Here is a 21,006-nt window from a genome sequence, read left to right as displayed (position 1 = left end):
GAGTGCCAGGCCTAGGGACAGAGCCCAAGGTGGGAGCACCTGCCCCAGGGCACGTCGTGGTCTCAAGGCCCAGCCGTGGATCCTGGGCCTGGATACACAGGGGAAGCCTCTCCAGGTTTGCGGAACCTTTCCAGGGCACTTTCCGCCCCAGCAGGCCCGAGGATGGAACCCAGGGAGGGGAGGGGGCCCTCAAGGGCTGCAGTCATAGCTCCTGAACCCAGTCAAACAGGGGAAGACTCACCAGTCTTGGCAGAACTCCGGCCCAGGCCCTTGGCAGAGCGGCAGGATGGGGGACAGAGCCCAAGGATGGAGCTACCACACCCAGACACACAGGGGGGGCCTTCCTGGGCCGGAAGGACCTAGTCCTGGGCACTTTGCCATGCAGTGGGCCGGAGGGCAGAGCCCCAGACTGGTGAGGATTTCCCAGTCCTGGCCCATCTGGTCACCGGCAGAGACCTGCCAGACCGCAAGGGGGTTCAATGTACCCTGTCCCTAGTAATCTGGAGGAAGGCTACCCCCTTTCCAGTAATCCGTGAACACCGAGTGACAGAGGGAACCCAAGGCGTCCACGCGCACCGTCTCCCTGGAGCCCTGACTGGGCTCACAGAACTGAACGAGTCCTCATCATAACTTCCAGGACAGCACCATTACTGGTAAACCAAGGGCCTTACAACTGCTGTGCACATTGGATAAGGAATGGCACAGACACTGTCCAGAGTGTGGATGAGAAGCCTTTATGTGTTTAATGCTGTACCTAGCATGCCTTTTGTGAGTTTGGGTTCAGAATTAGACAGATAATCGTGCCATAGTGTAAAGACAGACTTTGAGACCCTTTTCTCACTCTAAAGTTATACCAACTTCTGCAAGGGGTCTACATACACATCTCTTCCCAACAGTGGCTCGTTTGGCATTTGTCCAGTCATTTAGGCAAAGGGGACGGGGGCTGACATGAGCTCTCAGCAATCCAACTTTTGGGACTTACTGGTGGTAATGGGGAGGGGTTCTTGGCCCCCAAGGACCATTAGCATCCAAGGGGACTTCATTCCCCAAGAAGTAGTGCACCAAGAGGTGCATTTGCAGATTGGTTGAGAAAGGGACCGGGCCTATGATGAGCTGCCGCAGGGTCCTGAGCACAACTTGATTTCCGCAGACTGCAGCGAGTTGAGAATAAAAACATTAAAAGGTATTTTATTGGTCTCTAATACACCCATGGGGTCAGGGTACCTCTACCTTGATACCGTTATTCAGTTCGCACAGACGTTAACAGTCCCGGGAACTGTATTCCGAGATATAAAATGGCGGCAGCAACTTTTTTGTTAAGGTGCGGCCAGCCAATCAAGACCCTGCTTTGGCGCATGGAGATGCAGATTCAACGCGGGTGGATCCGTGCAGGCCCGCATCCCTAGATATGCAAATGTGGTTTTTAGTTAATATCTGTAGCTTTCTGCCAAATTTGGTATAATTCCTTTCAGTGGTTCGGGCTGCATTCATGTTCAAAATCTCAATGGAAATGAAAATAAAAAAATGTGTTTTGGGCCCCCCCATTTTTCCCAGCCCCCGCTTGACAGTTCACCCCGCAACTTTCCAGACAGCAGCTGAAGTGAGAGTCAAACTTTTTGGAAAAATTTCGTGAAGATTCATCAACTGGCACCAAAGATATAGGCAAGTACACAAATGATTTTCCTTTGGACACATCATCCTAACTATAGCTACCTTCTGGCGACCACCAGTATGAGATATATATATATATATATATATATATATATATATATATATATATATATTCACTGAAAAAACCATAGGTTTCACACATGTTATAGTTAGCTGGACATTTTACTGATAAAAAACCAATGAAATTCCCCCGTTATAGTTACTGTAGGCAACTATAACTCACGCGACCGTAATCCTCTGCTGATGCTAATACTGTATTTAGACACTTATTTGCCCATGTCTTCTTCCATTAAATTTTAGCTATACATATATTACAAATATTTTTTTTTCATAAAGACACATATGTCATCAGCAGAGGATTACGGTCGCGTGAGTTATAGTTGCCTACAGTAACTATAACGGGGGAATTTCATTGGTTTTTTATCAGTAAAATGTCCAGCTAACTATAACATGTGTGAAACCTATGGTTTTTTCAGTGAATTTGTACGGTTTTTTAAATGCTAAGTTACTTTACACCATTAGTGGCGTGCGCGCCCACTTAACGCAGTTCGTTCCGTGCGCGCACGGTGCGCTTCGCGCACGGTGCGCGCACAGTGAGCACGCGGTGCGCTTCGCGCACCGCGTGCCCACGTTACGCTAGATGGGCCATGAACGCACGATGCGCTTCGCGCACCGTGCGCACATGGAGGACATATGATGAGCATCGTTTTGACAGGTAAAATATATGTTTTGTTTAGCTCTAAAAAACAATGCACAAAAGTTGCCCTTCGGGCACCTTTTGCACACGGGGTGGGAAGAATGTGGATATTTTTTTTTTTATTATTATTTCTTACCGTACGCGTACGGTAAGTGTAATCGGCGAAATTTACAAAAAAATTAAAATTGCCTTTTTTCACTTGGGGGATCGTTGGGGACTCCCTCGACATGGCTAGGTGCTTGGGAGCTGTGTAAACAGCCCCTTTACATGTTTTTGCACTTGGTTTTTCAACCCCCTGTCAGAGTGCGAGAGAGAAAATGGCGGCCGCCGCTTCCTGGTTTCGACCGATTCGAATGTTTACTAAGATCTAAGGGCCAATCAGAATCGCGCTCGCGCACGCCACCGTACGCGTACGGTAAGCGCACCGTAAGCGCACCGTAAGCTGGCTCAGATATATATATTGATTTAAAGGCTATTTTCTCAGAATCTACTGAACAGATTTACACCAAACCTACAAAAGGCACTTCCTTGACCTGAGGACTACCTCTCTGCCAAATTTCAAGTAATTCTGTTCAGCCGTTCGGGCTGTAGCTGTGTCTAAAGGTCCTATGGAGAAATGCATGGGAAAAACGCGTTTTGGGACCCCCCTTTTATCTCAGCCCCCACTTGACGAATCCCCCCGAGACTTTCAGGGTAGGAGCGGAGCGTAGCGCCTCACCTATTTTGAAAAATTCGCGAGGATTCGTCAACCGGCGCCAAAGTTATTCAAAATAGAATGTTGCGGATTTCCTATGGAAACGTGGTCCTAACTATAACTACCTACTGGCGACCGCCAGTAGGTAATATATATATATATATATATATATATATATATATATATGAAAAAGTGTGCTGGTTATTCTTGTTGAACATGGGAAGTTTCGGAACAATCTGTCGAGCAATGGCCAAAAAAAAGGGGGGGGCAAAAAAAGTGTATTTCCCACGTTAATTCACATAGATATTTTAGTTTTGACTGCAGCCAGGACCACTTCAGAGAATGACACCAAATTAGGCAGAAAGGTAGCTCTTTGTCCCGAAAGAACCCTTTTTGTTATTTGGTGTAAATCTGTTCTGTAGCTTTCAAGATATTAAAGAAAAAACAAATTTGTGTATATAGGGACGCAAAGGCCCCTGATCTTATGCTGAGATCTGATAGGCTGCCAGCACTTCAACCAGGAAGTGTTGGCAGCCATCTTGACTGAGTGCCACAAAGCATTTTTAAGAAAAGAAAAGGGAGCAGGGTAGGATTACCCTGGCCCAGTTGTTCTGGTCATGGGGTCCCAGAAGGACCCCGTCATTGCCAAAAAGCTGTGAAACATGACGGATAAGTGAAACTGTGGCAAAAATGTAAAGAGTTGGCTCCAGCACTTGTTTGAATGAGATGTCACCAGTGAGGTCATGAGCAGTGCATTGTGGGGGCATGAGTTATATTTAGCTCACTAACTACAGCATCTGGCTTTCTCTTCTTGTGTACGTGTAAAACCCGAGCCTAACTATTATTTCCCTGTAACATTTGTTTTTTTCTGTGAATTTCTAAGTTTTTTTATGTGCTAATTAATAAATACAATGTCCTTCTAACCTTTGTTTTTTGCAGTGAATTTCTAAGTTTTTTTTAAGTTGTAGTCATGTTTGAAGAGTGGTGGAAAAAAGGGGCTGGGCCTCTGACCAGCTAGAAGGAATCCCACTGTGTAGGACTTGCAGGAGGTACCAGGAGCACTTCTTGGCCCCTAAGGTCCCTCATGAGTAAAGTGGATTCCACCCCCAATCAGTAGTGCACCAGGAGGCATTGCAGAGTTGTGGAGAATATGGGCGCGTGGAACAAAGACCTCTTAGCAATCTTGCTTTGTGGGACCTACTGGAGTCTGTGTTTCCTCTGGTAATTTTGACCCTAGGGGCCCCATTGTCCAGGGCCAGGCCGTTATTCAATGGGTGAGGGAGCTAAGCAGCCCACCTCCTATGGCCGATTTCAGCCCCCGGGACCCCATACCCTGGGATCCGGCCTTTTCTTTTTCTTCTTATTTTTATTTAACAAGGAGGGAAGCTGAGAGGCTTACCTCTCGGTCCATTTTCAGCCCCAGGGGCCCCATTCCCCTTGGCCCGGCCTGTAGTGTGGTTGCCGTGGTCCCACCCAGGGCACACATGTTTTAAATGTTGGGGACCGTAGGGGGAGCCTGAAGGCCCCACGGTCCCTGCCGTTTCCCCGCCTCCGGCAGGAGTCAGCATTGCCATAGGGAGCTGCTAACATGCAACTCCCTGTATGTGAAAATAATTCTGATCCGCTTCTAGTAAGTGAGAGCATTTTCTGCTCTTGCTTACTAGAAGCGTAGCATAATTTTCTATGTCTTTCTGGGAGTACACAGGCACCCCTGGACATTGCTCAAACCAGCCCTGGGGGGTGGTAGTCCAAAGGGCCCTCGATGGCTCCATGAGACCCCCTCTTTTTTCATGTAGCCCGGGGGAGGGGGTGGTCCCCGGGGCTGAAGGGTGTCTGTGTGCCCCACTCACTAATAACAGTTAAAGGTGGCCCCCGGGGTTCAGAGGGGGTCCAAGAGGCCCCCTATTTATTAAAGAAGCAAGCACCGGGGAGTTAGTGGTCCACGGGAGTGCTGTGCAGGCACCCCTGCCTAATACAAAGAAAAACCCAGGGAGATGTCGGCCCCCAAGGTTTAATTAAACACTAGGAGGGGGTCCCATGCTCCCCCATCCTTTATTTCTAGCATGCCCTCTGGATTTGGCCCACAGGGGGCTTTTTTTGGCTGAATCTGCAGATGCTGCTAATAAAAATCAAATGCTTTTTTTGGCCCTAGGGTTTCTAGTGGGACTGCCAAGAGGCCTTGGGGGTCAGGGGGTTGTTTATCCTGCCCCCTTACTTTTTTTTACATTTTTTGTGGGACTCAGTTCAACTAATTCCCAAGATGACTACCAACATTTCCTGGTTGAAGCGCTGGCAGCCAATCAAATTTCAGTAGGGTTTCAGTAGGCTGTTAGGCTCCCAGATATCTATAATTTTTAAATGTAAATTTCTCTGAGCCTTCTGAACGGATTTACACAAAATCACAAAAGCCGCTTTCTGGACCAACATCAAGCTGTCTGCCAAATTTACAAACCATGACCCTGAATGGATATAAGCACCGTCGTTAGAAAATTACTTTCCATTTATGACTGCGATTGGATAAAGGAAGGACTCGGCGTGTTCTGATCAATCATGGCTTTTTGACTCCGTGAGCAGGATGCCATGCTCCTTGTTGATTGAAAATCAGGCTTCCAATTGCAAATTTCAAATGCAAGGTAATTCATTGGTATTAATGTTTTTGGAAATGCAAAGCCGATGCATTGGGCAGCGTCAACTTTGAGTTCACAAAACCACTTCATACATAAGGTTTACTGAATTTAAAAAGTAACTTTAGAAGTGACGTCTTTTAGATGCATGTGATCTCTTACGCAGGTCAGGTGGGATTGGGACAGTGACAGCTTCTGCTTCTGGATTGAAACCAGGGGCAGAGGAAAGACAAAGCATCGATAAATTGCTCAGACAAATTTTGTGTTCCGTGGCACATTTATGGATTTTTTTTCTGCTGCGCTTGGCCATTTTATTTTTATTTGGTGTTTCCTTAAGGTAGGTGTATGTATGCTTCTGACATTCGGGCCTCATTTATGAGGTTTCCCCATATGGCAGCACCGCAGGCCTTCCTACAGCGCTGCCCTACGGTAAAAGAAAAGGGCAGGAATGCGCTGTATATATGAGATACAGTGCATTCCTGTAATTTTCTCCTGCACAATGGGCTGCCGTGCGCCAAATCAGGCACCTTTGCACCATGGTAAAAGGGTGCCTGCATTAAAGGATGATTAATTTTGTGCAGGAAGGGAAACCCTACTGCAAAAAAAATCACAAGAGACTATTTTCTTTTTCTTTTTCCATGGGTGCTGCAGAAAGATAAAATAAAAGGAAAAATGAGGACAAATAAAGATATTTCTCCTTGTTGTGCCTCCCTTATGCCTCCCCTGGGGAGGCGAACGTTTTTGGCGCTGCCTCAGAAGATTTACGATTTCTCGTAAATCAGGGGCAGTGTCAAAATGCCATGGATGTTGCTGGGAACGCCCCCAGCAACACCCATTGCACGCCCCTGTAACACAGAAAACTGTGTTAAAGGGGACAATATTTACGAGGCAGCTTTAAGCCAAAAAAAGTAGCTTAGTGCTGCTTCATAAATATGGAGCAGGCTCCTGTGCCACAGAAAGTCACAAAAAGTGACATTCCGACGACGCAAGGGGCCTCATAAATGAGGCCCGCGATATTTTGTTCATATCTTTGTTTTTGTACCTACAATCTGACCAGATTATTGCATACAAAAATAGCATGTCATATCCTCCCTATTGAACTGATATAATATATGTGTGTGTGTTTATATATATATTCACTGAAAAAACCATAGGTTTCACACATGTTATAGTTAGCTGGACATTTCACTAGTAAAAAACCAATGAAATTCCCCCGTTATAGTTAGTTCAGCTGACTATAACTCGCGCGCCCGCAATCCACTGCTGATGACGTCACATATTACATCACTCATGACATGGTCAGTGACATCAATCATGACATCACTGATGACATCTCAAATGACATCACAGTGACATCACTGATGACGTCATCCATGTGATAAATTACCACATCTTCTCACACCCTAATATAACCTTTGATACACCGACTCAAAATTTCAGACGTCCATTCTCAAAACCATAGATAATCAAATACCAATAACTACATACCCACTTATTAACTCTTAGATCTACATACACCTCCACTCATTCACCTGTACAGTCACTCATACTTACAGTCACTCCGTACAAGAATATCATATGCATTTATACACCTACATAGACACTCACACACCACCTATCATCCATAGAGGTACTGTCACACCTAGTCAGTCATGCTAATAATTAATCACACTCCCATTTACTCAGCTATGCGGTTATACACACTCAAGTTCACTTACTCATAAAAATAGTACCACATTCTTACGCTCTTATAGAGTCATTGATACAAGCACACACTCATCCATACAGTCACTCTCACAATCACACACTCTCACATCTACCCACTTATATACTCTTACACGCATATATACTGCCTTTCACATATGTAGTTAGTCATAAATGTACCACTGAGATATACATTCAATCCCTAACACACCCATACATACACTCACTCAACCATACAGTCCATCACAGATGCACTCTTAAAACCATGCACCCATAGAATCACCCACTCACACATCTATGCATAGAGTCACACACACCCTACCCACACAAACACTCAGGAACCCATACAGATACTGAGACAAGCAATCAATAACTCATATAGACACTTATATAGGTATTCACAAAACCATGCCGCCACTTATACACCAACATACAGACACATACAAACATTTACACAGTTTAGTCACTAGTCTGCAGTCAGATACATTTAATGACTCACTTATAGAGTCAGTTACGCACCACAGAAAATCATCCATTTACACACTTGTACACCCACTCATTCTTCAACAGGCCTTTCCCTATATATATTAAACGTATTAAAATTGTTAAGAAACACATACTCAATGTATGATGTCATCAGTGATGTCATTTGAGATGTCATCAGTGATGTCATGAGTGATGTCACTGACCATGTCATGAGTGATGTAATATGTGACGTCATCAGCAGTGGATTGCGGGTGCGCGAGTTATAGTTAGCTGAACTAACTATAACGGGGGAATTTCATTGGTTTTTTACGAGTGAAATGTCCAGCTAACTATAACATGTGTGAAACCCATGTTTTTTTCAGTGAATTTGCAAGGCTTTTTTAAATGCTAATTCCTAACTATAACGTGTATGAAACCTATGGTTTTTTCAGTGAATTTCAAAGGTTTTTTAAATGCAATTTTTTTTATTTTTTATTATATTTTTTTATATATTTCTTTTACAACAAGTTACCTATGTATATATTTATAGATTATCTGTATCCTTTAATTTGGAATGGCTCAGTTTTTTTTTTTTATTTGGATAAAGTTGAACAGCATAGTTAATATCTTCTATTAGCTTATATACATTTTAATTCATTCATTTTTTTTAAAGTGTTTTTTTACCGTGCGCGCTTGTTGCGCGCACCCAGTACGCATGCGTACGTTTTTCGTGTACGCATGCGTACGTTATCTACGTACGCATGCGTACGTCATAGTGCGCGCTCGGTGCATGCACTAAGTACGCATGCGTACGTTTTTCGTGTACGCATGCGTACGTTATCTACATACGCATGCGTACGTCATAGTGCGCGCTCGGTGCATGCACTAAGTACGCATGCGTACGTTTTTCGTGTACGCATGCGTACGTTATCTACGTACGCATGCGTACGTCATAGTGCGCGCTCGGTGCGTGCACTAAGTACGCATGCGTACGTAGATAACGTACGCATGCGTACGTTCTCCACGTACGCATGCGTACGTTGTGCGTGCTCTGCACGGTACGTTCGAGCATGCGCGCGTACTATGCGTGCTGAGTTCGCGCATGCACGCGAAGTACGTTCGCGCATGCGTGCGTGCTTTTTACGCGCGCAACGTACGTGCGTAATTCATATGCGCATGTGCACGTAGTACGTTCGCGCATGCACGCGTGCTTTGTATGCGCGCTACGTACGCGCGTAATACATATGCGCATGCACGCGTACTCGTTCGCGCATGCGTACTTGCTCCGCCGAGCGCGCACCGAGCGCGCACCTCAAGTCATGTGATAAAAACAACACTTATCATTGGTTCATACTAGTTTCAGTTTTATATTCTTCCAACACCACACCCACTCCCCTCATGGCAAGTCATGTGATCAAGAAACAACACTTTTCATTGCTTCAAAGTAGTTTCAGTTCCAGATTCTTCCAACACCACACCCACTCCCCTCATTATTACTTCTGATTCACTAGGAGAAGAAGCTAATCTGTTTTTGAGATACAATGGCAGAGCAGCAGCCATCTTCTGAGAGTGAACAGGATACTCTTGTGAGACAAAGTCAGAGGAAGCAGAAAGACTCCTTCATATGGCAGTTTTTCACTTTTCCACAAGGCCAAAAGAAGGTAAATGCACCAAAAGTCACCTGCATTCTTTGTCACCGGACCTTATCACGTGGAAATGCTAATAAGAAATACTCTTTTAGTATTCACACAATGGTAAGGCACGTTGAAAAAGTGCATACTGCGACTTTTGCTCGAGCTGTTAGTGAAAACCCACCAGCAGCTCATCCGAGCACATCCGCAACAGCTCAGCCGAGCACACCATTGGCAGCTCAGCCGAGCACTTCTTTTGCGGTGGTGCCTTCTCCTACTTCTACACCTCTGGATATACGCCCTTCTTTTGGGAGGCTGTATACATGGTACATGGACTGTCATACTCTCATTTCTCTGGGTGAGACCAGTATTGATCTCATTGAGAGGAAATTAGAGCAGCACTTATGCACCAGGCCATAATATTTTTCATTTTTTCATTTTTCTCTTCCTCTGTCCCTACATTAACACATGGGCTCTTTTTAGAGCCACCTAAAATCTAAACACAAAAACTTGTTTTTTAAATCTATTTGTTGATTTTATTTTAGGGTGTGCACACGGTGCGCTCACCCTATGATTTTGTTAAAAAAAATAATCGTTTTTTTCACCCTTTGTGATCCTTCAGGGACTCCCTGACAAAGACTAGGGGGTCAAGAAGTCTCTACCATGCTCCCTTTCCATGTTCTCCACCTTTGTTTTAAATTTAAACACATTTTTAAATGTTTTTTTTAATTGCAAGTAAAATGGATTACATTTCCTAAATTTTCTTTCAAGATCTGAAAAAAAGAAAAAAAGTATTAATATTCAACAATACATTTTCTTAAGCAGTACATATTTTTGCATATTTATCAAAGCAATTGTTTGCCCTTTTTTTCCTGTTTTCATCATTTAACAGCGGGCAAATAAAAAACCAATCTGAAAGATTGTTTAAAAAAAGCCCTGAATCTCTTCTCACTAAAACAGACCTTGATAGAACTGTCACAAATATATTAAAAATACCTTCTAAGAACAATAACTATTTGCAATAAATAACGTCTGTAAATCTTGCTGCTTAAGCACGTACACCAACATAATATCTGTCAAACAAGTCCACAATTGTTACCTTTACCTTTCCTTGAGGCCAAATGGTAATTTTAAAATCCTTTGTAAGTGAAATATCCAATGTTAATCCTATAAAATTGAAATAATGGTTTCTTCAGATGCTGGAATTTGTATCTAAAATTTTGGTTTTAGAAAAATTAAGTAACAATTTGGTAAATCATAAGGCAAACGTTGCTTGAAAATCAATTGAGAATCATTACACAGTGTCCATCCTTTTTCACATTTAAGATAAACTGTGTAATGACCAGAAGTTATAGAAGGTCCATTATGAAAAATAATTGCAACAAAAGTTTTACCTGATATTGATAATTGATTTCCTACAAACTTCTTTAGTAAAGTTTCCATTTTAGTTCCATCTGCTCTACAACGTTGCATCATAAAAATTACATACTGTCCATATTTATGTAAAAATAACGTTGATAATATGTCTGATTTACATTGAGAACATTCCATGTTGTGATTTGCATCTTTAACTTACTAAAAGTCACTGTTTTACTCTCTGGTAATGTTAAATATATGAACCTTTCAGAATCAACATTACTGCTGCATGTACAACACATCCAATTGGCCGCACACTGCTCGTCTTACCAGCAAGATGCCCCAAGGAACTATGGTCCATGTAGTGGCGATGGCGAGTACGCCTGTGCCACAGTGTTGAAAAGAGGTAAAAGTAGCATTAGCCATCCCTGGACACGTGTTTCGAGGTAGTTGCCTCTCGTCAGCAGGGAGTGGGTGAGTGTAATGGGGTGCCACGTAGACTGCCAAAGGCGGATTAATATGTAACGTACCACTCATGGCGCGCAGGTGCTGGTCCAGGGCCCGTCGGCCCAATAGCTCAAGGGAGCCTCAGTACAACACATCCAATTGGCCGCACACTGCTCGTCTTACCAGCAAGTTGCCCCAAGGAACTATGGTCCATGTAGTGGTGACGGCGAGTACGCCTGTGCCACAGTGTTGAAAAGAAGTAAAAGTAGCATTAGCCATCCCTGGACACGTGTTTCGAGGTAGTTGCCTCTCGTCAGCAGGGAGTAGGTGAGTGTAATGGGGTGCCGCGTAGACTGCCAAAGACGTATTAACAGGTAACGTACCACTCATGGCGCGCAGGTGCTGGTCCAGGGCCCGTCGGCCCAATAGCTCGAGGGAGCCTCAGTACAACACATCCAATTGGCCGCACACTGCTCGTCTTACCAGCAAGTTGCCCCAAGGAACTATGGTCCATGTAGTGGCGACGGCGAGTACGCCTGTGCCACAGTGTTGAAAAGAAGTAAAAGTAGCATTAGCCATCCCTGGACACGTGTTTCGAGGTAGTTGCCTCTCGTCAGCAGGGAGTAGGTGAGTGTAATGGGGTGCCGCGTAGACTGCCAAAGACGTATTAACAGGTAATGTACCACTCATGGCGCGCTGGTGCTGGTCCAGGGCACGCCGGCCCAATAGCTCAAGGGAGCCTCAGTACAACACATCCAATTGGCCGCACACTGCTCGTCTTACCAGCAAGTTGCCCCAAGGAACTATGGTCCATGTAGTGGGGATGGCGAGTACGCCTGTGCCACAGTGTTGAAAAGAAGTAAAAGTAGCATTAGCCATCCCTGGACACGTGTTTCGAGGTAGTTGCCTCTCGTCAGCAGGGAGTAGGTGAGTGTAATGGGGTGCCGCGTAGACTGCCAAAGACGTATTAACAGGTAACGTACCACTCATGGCACGCAGGTGCTGGTCCAGGGCCCGTCGGCCCAATAGCTCAAGGGAGCCTCAATACAACACATCCAATTGGCCGCACACTGCTCGTCTTACCAGCAAGTTGCCCCAAGGCACTATGGTCCATGTAGTGGCGACGGCGAGTACGCCTGTGCCACAGTGTTGAAAAGAAGTAAAAGTAGCATTAGCCATCCCTGGACACGTGTTTCGAGGTAGTTGCCTCTCGTCAGCAGGGAGTAGGTGAGTGTAATGGGGTGCCGCGTAGACTGCCAAAGACGTATTAACAGGTAACGTACCACTCATGGCGAGCAGGTGCTGGTCCAGGGCCCGTCGGCCCAATAGCTCAAGGGAGCCTCAGTACAACACATCAAATTGGCCGCACACTGCTCGTCTTACCAGCAAGTTGCCCCAAGGAACTATGGTCCATGTAGTGGCGACGGTGAGTACGCCTGTGCCACAGTGTTGAAAAGAAGTAAAAGTAGCATTAGCCATCCCTGGACACGTGTTTCGAGGTAGTTGCCTCTCGTCAGCAGGGAGTAGGTGAGTGTAATGGGGTGCCGCGTAGACTGCCAAAGACGTTTTAACAGGTAATGTACCACTCATGGCGCGCTGGTGCTGGTCCAGGGCACGCCGGCCCAATAGCTCAAGGGAGCCTCAGTACAACACATCCAATTGGCCGCACACTGCTCGTCTTACCAGCAAGTTGCCCCAAGGAACTATGGTCCATGTAGTGGGGATGGCGAGTACGCCTGTGCCACAGTGTTGAAAAGAAGTAAAAGTAGCATTAGCCATCCCTGGACACGTGTTCCGAGGTAGTTGCCTCTCGTCAGCAGAGAGTAGGTGAGTGTAATGGGGTGCCGTGTAGACTGCCAAAGACGTATTAACAGGTAACGTACCACTCATGGCGCGCAGGTGCTGGTCCAGGGCCCGTCGGCCCAATAGCTCAAGGGAGCCTCAGTACAACACATCCAATTGGCCGCACACTGCTCGTCTTACCAGCAAGTTGCCCCAAGGAACTATGGTCCATGTAGTGGCGACGGCGAGTACGCCTGTGCCACAGTGTTGAAAAGAAGTAAAAGTAGCATTAGCCATCCCTGGACACGTGTTTCGAGGTAGTTGCCTCTCGTCAGCAGGGAGTAGGTGAGTGTAATGGGGTGCCGCGTAGACTGCCAAAGACGTATTAACAGGTAACGTACCACTCATGGCGCGCAGGTGCTGGTCCAGGGCCCGTCGGCCCAATAGCTCAATGGAGCCTCAATACAACACATCCAATTCGCCGCACACTGCTCGTCTTACCAGCAAGTTGCCCCAAGGCACTATGGTCCATGTAGTGGCGACGGCGAGTACGCCTGTGCCACAGTGTTGAAAAGAAGTAAAAGTAGCATTAGCCATCCCTGGACACGTGTTTCGAGGTAGTTGCCTCTCGTCAGCAGGGAGTAGGTGAGTGTAATGGGGTGCCGCGTAGACTGCCAAAGACGTATTAACAGGTAACGTACCACTCATGGCGAGCAGGTGCTGGTCCAGGGCCCGTCGGCCCAATAGCTCAAGGGAGCCTCAGTACAACACATCCAATTGGCCGCACACTGCTCGTCTTACCAGCAAGTTGCCCCAAGGAACTATGGTCCATGTAGTGGCGACGGCGAGTACGCCTGTGCCACAGTGTTGAAAAGAAGTAAAAGTAGCATTAGCCATCCCTGGACACGTGTTTCGAGGTAGTTGCCTCTCGTCAGCAGGGAGTAGGTGAGTGTAATGGGGTGCCGCGTAGACTGCCAAAGACTTATTAACAGGTAACGTACCACTCATGGCGCGCAGGTGCTGGTCCAGGGCCCGTTGGCCCAATAGCTCAAGGGAGCCTCAGTACAACACATTCAATTGGCCGCACACAGCTCGTCTTACCAGCAAGTTGCCCCAAGGAACTATGGTCCATGTAGTGGCGACTGCAAGTACGCCTGTGCCACAGTGTTGAAAAGAAGTCAAAGTAGCATTAGCCATCCCTGGACACGTGTTTCGAGGTAGTTGCCTCTCGTCAGCAGGGAGTAGGTGAGTGTAATGGGGTGCCGCGTAGACTGACAAAGACGTATTAACAGGTAACGTACCACTCATGGCACGCAGGTGCTGGTCCAGGGCCCGTCGGTCCAATAGCTCAAGGGAGCCTCAGTACAGCACATCCAATTGGCCGCACACTGCTCGTCTTACCAGCAAGTTGCCCCAAGGAACTATGGTCCATGTAGTGGCGACGGTGAGTACGCCTGTGCCACAGTGTTGAAAAGAAGTAAAAGTAGCATTAGCCATCCCTGGACACGTGTTTCGAGGTAGTTGCCTCTCGTCAGCAGGGAGTAGGTGAGTGTAATGGGGTGCCGCGTAGACTGCCAAAGATGTATTAACAGGTAACGTACCACTCATGGCGCGCAGGTGCTGGTCCAGGGCCCGTCGGCCCAATAGCTCAAGGGAGCCTCAGTACAACACATCCAATTGGCCGCACACTGCTCGTCTTACCAGCAAGTTGCCCCAAGGAACTATGGTCCATGTAGTGGCGACGGCGAGTACGCCTGTGCCACAGTGTTGAAAAGAAGTAAAAGTAGCATTAACCATCCCTGGACACATGTTTCAAGGTAGTTGCCTCTCGTCAGCAGGGAGTAGGTGAGTGTAATGGGTGCCGCGTAGACTGCCAAAGACGTATTAACAGGTAACGTACCACTCATGGCGCGCAGGTGCTGGTCCAGGGCCCGTCGGACCAATAGCTCAAGGGAGCCTCAGTACAACACATCCAATTGGCCGCACACTGCTCGTCTTACCAGCAAGTTGCCCCAAGGAACTATGGTCCATGTAGTGGCGACGGCGAGTACGCCTGTGCCACAGTGTTGAAAAGAAGTAAAAGTAGCATTAGCCATCCCTGGACACGTGTTTCGAGGTAGTTGCCTCTCGTCAGCAGGGAGTAGGTGAGTGTAATGGGGTGCCGCGTAGACTGCCAAAGATGTATTAACAGGTAACGTACCACTCATGGCGCGCAGGTGCTGGTCCAGGGCCCGTCGGCCCAATAGCTCAAGGGAGCCTCAGTACAACACATCCAATTGGCCGCACACTGCTCGTCTTACCAGCAAGTTGCCCCAAGGAACTATGGTCCATGTAGTGGCGATGGCGAGTACGCCTGTGCCACAGTGTTGAAAAGAAGTAAAAGTAGCATTATCCATCCCTGGACACGTGTTTCGAGGTAGTTACCTCTCGTCAGCAGGGAGTAGGTGAGTGTAATGGGGTGCCGCGTAGACTGCCAAAGACGTATTAACAGGTAACATACCACTCATGGCGCGCAGGTGCTGGTCCAGGGCCCGTCGGCCCAATAGCTCAAGGGAGCCTCAGTACAACACATCCAATTGGCTGCACACTGCTCGTCTTACCAGCAAGTTGCCCCAAGGAACTATGGTCCATGTAGTGGCGACGGCGAGTACGCCTGTGCCACAGTGTTGAAAAGAAGTAAAAGTAGCATTAGCCATCCCTGGACACGAGTTTCGAGGTAGTTGCCTCTCGTCAGCAGGGAGTAGGTGAGTGCAATGGGGTGCCACGTAGACTGCCAATGACGTATTAACAGGTAACGTACCACTCATGGCGCGCAGGTGCTGGTCCAGGGCCCGTCGGCCCAATAGCTCAAGGGAGCCTCAGTACAACACATTCAATTGGCCGCACACTGCTTGTCTTACCAGCAAGTTGCCCCAAGGAACTATGGTCCATGTAGTGGCGACGGCGAGTACGCCTGTGCCACAGTGTTGAAAAGAAGTAAAAGTAGCATTAGCCATCCCTGGACACGTGTTTCGAGGTAGTTGCCTCCCGTCAGCAGGGAGTAGGTGAGTGTAATGGGGTGCCGCGTAGACTGCCAAAGACTTATTAACAGGTAACGTACCACTCATGGCGCGCAGGTGCGGGTCCAGGGCCCGTCGGCCCAATAGCTCAAGGGAGCCTCAGTACAACACATCCAATTGGCTGCACACTGCTCGTCTTACCAGCAAGTTGCCCCAAGGAACTATGGTCCATGTAGTGGCGACGGCGAGAACGCTTGTGACACAGTGTTGAAAAGAAGTAAAAGTAGCATTAACCATCCCTGTACACGTGTTTCGAGGTAGTTGCCTCTCGTCAGCAGGGAGAAGGTGAGTGTAATGGGTGCCGCGTAGACTGCCAAAGACGTATTAACAGGTAACGTACCACTCATGGCACGCAGGTGCTGGTCCAGGGCCCGTCGGCCCAATAGCTCAAGGGAGCCTCAGTACAACACATCCAATTGGCCGCACACTGCTCGTCTTACCAGCAAGTTGCCCCAAGGAACTATGGTCCATGTAGTGGCGACGGCGAGTACGCCTGTGCCACAGTGTTGAAAAGAAGTAAAAGTAGCATTAGCCATCCCTGGACACGTGTTTCGAGGTAGTTGCCTCTCGTCAGCAGGGAGTAGGTGAGTGTAATGGGGTGCCGCGTAGACTGCCAAAGACGTATTAACAGGTAACGTACCACTCATGGCGCGCAGGTGCTGGTCCAGGGCCCGCCGGCCCAATAGCTCAAGGGAGCCTCAGTACAACACATCCAATTGGCCGCACACTGCTCGTCTTACCAGCAAGTTGCCCCAAGGAACTATGGTCCATGTAGTGGCGACGGCGAGTACGCCTGTGCCAAAGTGTTGAAAAGAAGTAAAAGTAGCATTAGCCATCCCTGGACACGTGTTTCGAGGTAGTTGCCTCCCGTCAGCAGGGAGTAGGTGAGTGTAATTGGGTGCCGCGTAGACTGCCAAAGACTTATTAACAGGTAACGTACCACTCATGGCGCGCAGGTGCTGGTCCAGGGCCCGTCGGCCCAATAGCTCAAGGGAGCCTCAGTACAACACATCCAATTGGCCGCACACTGCTCGTCTTACCAGCAAGTTGCCCCAAGGAACTATGGTCCATGTAGTGGCGACGGCGAGTACGCCTGTGCCACAGTGTTGAAAAGAAGTAAAAGTAGCATTAGCCATCCCTGGACACGTGTTTCGAGGTAGTTGCCTCTCGTCAGCAGGGAGTAGGTGAGTGTAATGAGGTGCCGCGTAGACTGCCAAAGACGTATTAACAGGTAACATACCACTCATGGCGCGCAGGTGCTGGTCCAGGGCCCGTCGGCCCAATAGCTCAAGGGAGCCTCAGTACAACACATCCAATTGGCCGCACACTGCTCGTCTTACCAGCAAGTTGCCCCAAGGAACTATGGTCCATGTAGTGGCGATGGCGAGTACGCCTGTGCCACAGTGTTGAAAAGAAGTAAAAGTAGCATTATCCATCCCTGGACACGTGTTTCGAGGTAGTTGCCTCTCGTCAGCAGGGAGTAGGTGAGTGTAATGGGGTGCCGCGTAGACTGCCAAAGACGTATTAACAGGTAACATACCACTCATGGCGCGCAGGTGCTGGTCCAGGGCCCGTCGGCCCAATAGCTCAAGGGAGCCTCAGTACAACACATCCAATTGGCCGCACACTGCTCGTCTTACCAGCAAGTTGCCCCAAGGAACTATGGTCCATGTAGTGGCAACGGCGAGTACGCCTGTGCCACAGTGTTGTAAAGAAGTAAAAGTAGCATTAGCCATCCCTGGACACGTGTTTCGAGGTAGTTGCCTCTCGTCAGCAGGGAGTAGGTGAGTGCAATGGGGTGCCGCGTAGACTGCCAAAGACGTATTAACAGGTAACGTACCACTCATGGCGCGCAGGTGCTGGTCCAGGGCCCGTTGGCCCAATAGCTCAAGGGAGCCTCAGTACAACACATCCAATTGGCCGCACACTGCTCGTCTTACCAGCAAGTTGCCCCAAGGAACTATGGTCCATGTAGTGGCGACGGCGAGTAAGCCTGTGCCACAGTGTTGAAAAGAAGTAAAAGTAGCATTAGCCATCCCTGGACACGTGTTTCGAGGTAGTTGCCTCTCGTCAGCAGGGAGTAGGTGAGTGTAATGGGGTGCCGCGTAGACTGCCAAAGACGTATTCACAGGTAACGTACCACTCATGGCGAGCAGGTGCTGGTCCAGGGCCCGTCGGCCCAATAGCTCAAGGGAGCCTCAGTACAACACATCCAATTGGCCGCACACTGCTCGTCTTACCAGCAAGTTGCCCCAAGGAACTATGGTCCATGTAGTGGCGACGGCGAGTACGCCTGTGCCACAGTGTTGAAAAGAAGTAAAAGTAGCATTAGCAATCCCTGGACACGTGTTTCGAGGTAGTTGCCTCTCGTCAGCAGGGAGTAGGTGAGTGTAATGGGGTGCCGCGTAGACTGCCAAAGACGTATTAACAGGTAACGTACCACTCATGGCGTGCAGGTGCTGGTCCAGGGCCCGTTGGCCCAATAGCTCAAGGGAGCCTCAGTACAACACATTCAATTGGCCGCACACTGCTCGTCTTACCAGCAAGTTGCCCCAAGGAACTATGGTCCATGTAGTGGCGACTGCAAGTACGCCTGTGCCACAGTGTTGAAAAGAAGTCAAATTAGCATTAGCCATCCCTGGACACGTGTTTCGAGGTAGTTGCCTCTCGTCAGCAGGGAGTAGGTGAGTGTAATGGGGTGCCGCGTAGACTGACAAAGACGTATTAACAGGTAACGTACCACTCATGGCACGCAGGTGCTGGTCCAGGGCCCGTCAGCCCAATAGCTCAAGGGAGCCTCAGTACAGCACATCCAATTGGCCGCACACTGCTCGTCTTACCAGCAAGTTGCCCCAAGGAACTATGGTCCATGTAGTGGCGACGGTGAGTACGCCTGTGCCACAGTGTTGAAAAGAAGTAAAAGTAGCATTAGCCATCCCTGGACACGTGTTTCGAGGTAGTTGCCTCTCGTCAGCAGGGAGTAGCTGAGTGTAATGGGGTGCCGCGTAGACTGCCAAAGATGTATTAACAGGTAACGTACCACTCATGGCGCGCAGGTGCTGGTCCAGGGCCCGTCGGCCCAATAGCTCAAGGGAGCCTCAGTACAACACATCCAATTGGCCGCACACTGCTCGTCTTACCAGCAAGTTGCCCCAAGGAACTATGGTCCATGTAGTGGCGACGGCGAGTACGCCTGTGCCACAGTGTTGAAAAGAAAGAAAAGTAGCATTAACCATTCCTGGACACGTGTTTCGAGGTAGTTGCCTCTCGTCAGCAGGGAGTAGGTGAGTGTAATGGGTGCCGCGTACACTGCCAAAGACGTATTAACAGGTAACGTACCACTCATGGTGCGCAGGTGCTGGTCCAGGGCCCGTCGGACCAATAGCTCAAGGGAGCCTCAATACAACACATCCAATTGGCCGCACACTGCTCGTCTTACCAGCAAGTTGCCCCAAGGAACTATGGTCCATGTAGTGGCGACGGCGAGTACGCCTGTGCCACAGTGATGAAAAGAAGTAAAAGTAGCATTAGCCATCCCTGGACACGTGTTTCGAGGTAGTTGCCTCTCGTCAGCAGGGAGTAGGTGAGTGTAATGGGGTGCCGCGTAGACTGCCAAAGACGTATTAACAGGTAACGTACCACTCATGGCGCGCAGGTGCTGGTCCAGGGACGTCGGCCCAATAGCTCAAGGGAGCCTCAGTACAACACATCCAATTGGCCGCACACTGCTCGTCTTACCAGCAAGTTGCCCCAAGGAACTATGGTCCATGTAGTGGCGATGGCGAGTACGCCTGTGCCACAGTGTTGAAAAGAAGTAAAAGTAGCATTATCCATCCCTGAACACGTGTTTCGAGGTAGTTACCTCTCGTCAGCAGGGAGTAGGTGAGTGTAATGGGGTGCCACGTAGACTGCCAAAGACGTATTAACAGGTAACATACCACTCATGGCGCGCAGGTGCTGGTCCAGGGCCCGTCGGCCCAATAGCTCAAGGGAGCCTCAGTACAACACATCCAATTGGCTGCACACTGCTCGTCTTACCAGCAAGTTGCCCCAAGGAACTATGGTCCATGTAGTGGCGACGGCGAGTACGCCTGTGCCACAGTGTTGAAAAGAAGTAAAAGTAGCATTAGCAATCCCTGGACACGAGTTTCGAGGTAGTTGCCTCTCGTCAGCAGGGAGTAGGTGAGTGCAATGGGGTGCCGCGTAGACTGCCAAAGACGTATTAACAGGTAACGTACCACTCATGGCGCGCAGGTGCTGGTCCAGGGCCCGTCGGCCCAATAGCTCAAGGGAGCCTCAGTACAACACATTCAATTGGCCGCACACTGCTTGTCTTACCAGCAAGTTGCCCCAAGGAACTATGGTCCATGTAGTGGCGATGGCGAGTACGCCTGTGCCACAGTGTTGAAAAGAAGTAAAAGTAGCATTAGCCATCCCTGGACACGTGTTTCGAGGTAGTTGCCTCCCGTCAGCAGGGAGTAGGTGAGTGTAATGGGGTGCTGCGTAGACTGCCAAAGACTTATTAACAGGTAACGTACCACTCATGGCGCGCAGGTGCGGGTCCAGGGCCCGTCGGCCCAATAGCTCAAGGGAGCCTCAGTACAACACATCCAATTGGCCGCACACTGCTCGTCTTACCAGCAAGTTGCCCCAAGGAACTATGGTCCATGTAGTGGGGACGGCGAGAACGCTTGTGACACAGTGTTGAAAAGAAGTAAAAGTAGCATTAACCATCCCTGGACACGTGTTTCGAGGTAGTTGCCTCTCGTCAGCAGGGAGTAGGTGAGTGTAATGGGTGCCGCGTAGACTGCCAAAGACGTATTAACAGGTAACGTACCACTCATGGCGCGCAGGTGCTGGTCCAGGGCCCGTCGGC

The sequence above is a fragment of the Triturus cristatus genome, chromosome 5_1 (genome assembly GCF_964204655.1).
Source record: "Triturus cristatus chromosome 5_1, aTriCri1.1, whole genome shotgun sequence".
Taxonomy (NCBI): Eukaryota; Metazoa; Chordata; class Amphibia; order Caudata; family Salamandridae; genus Triturus; species Triturus cristatus.
This window is presented reverse-complemented; position numbering follows the sequence as displayed.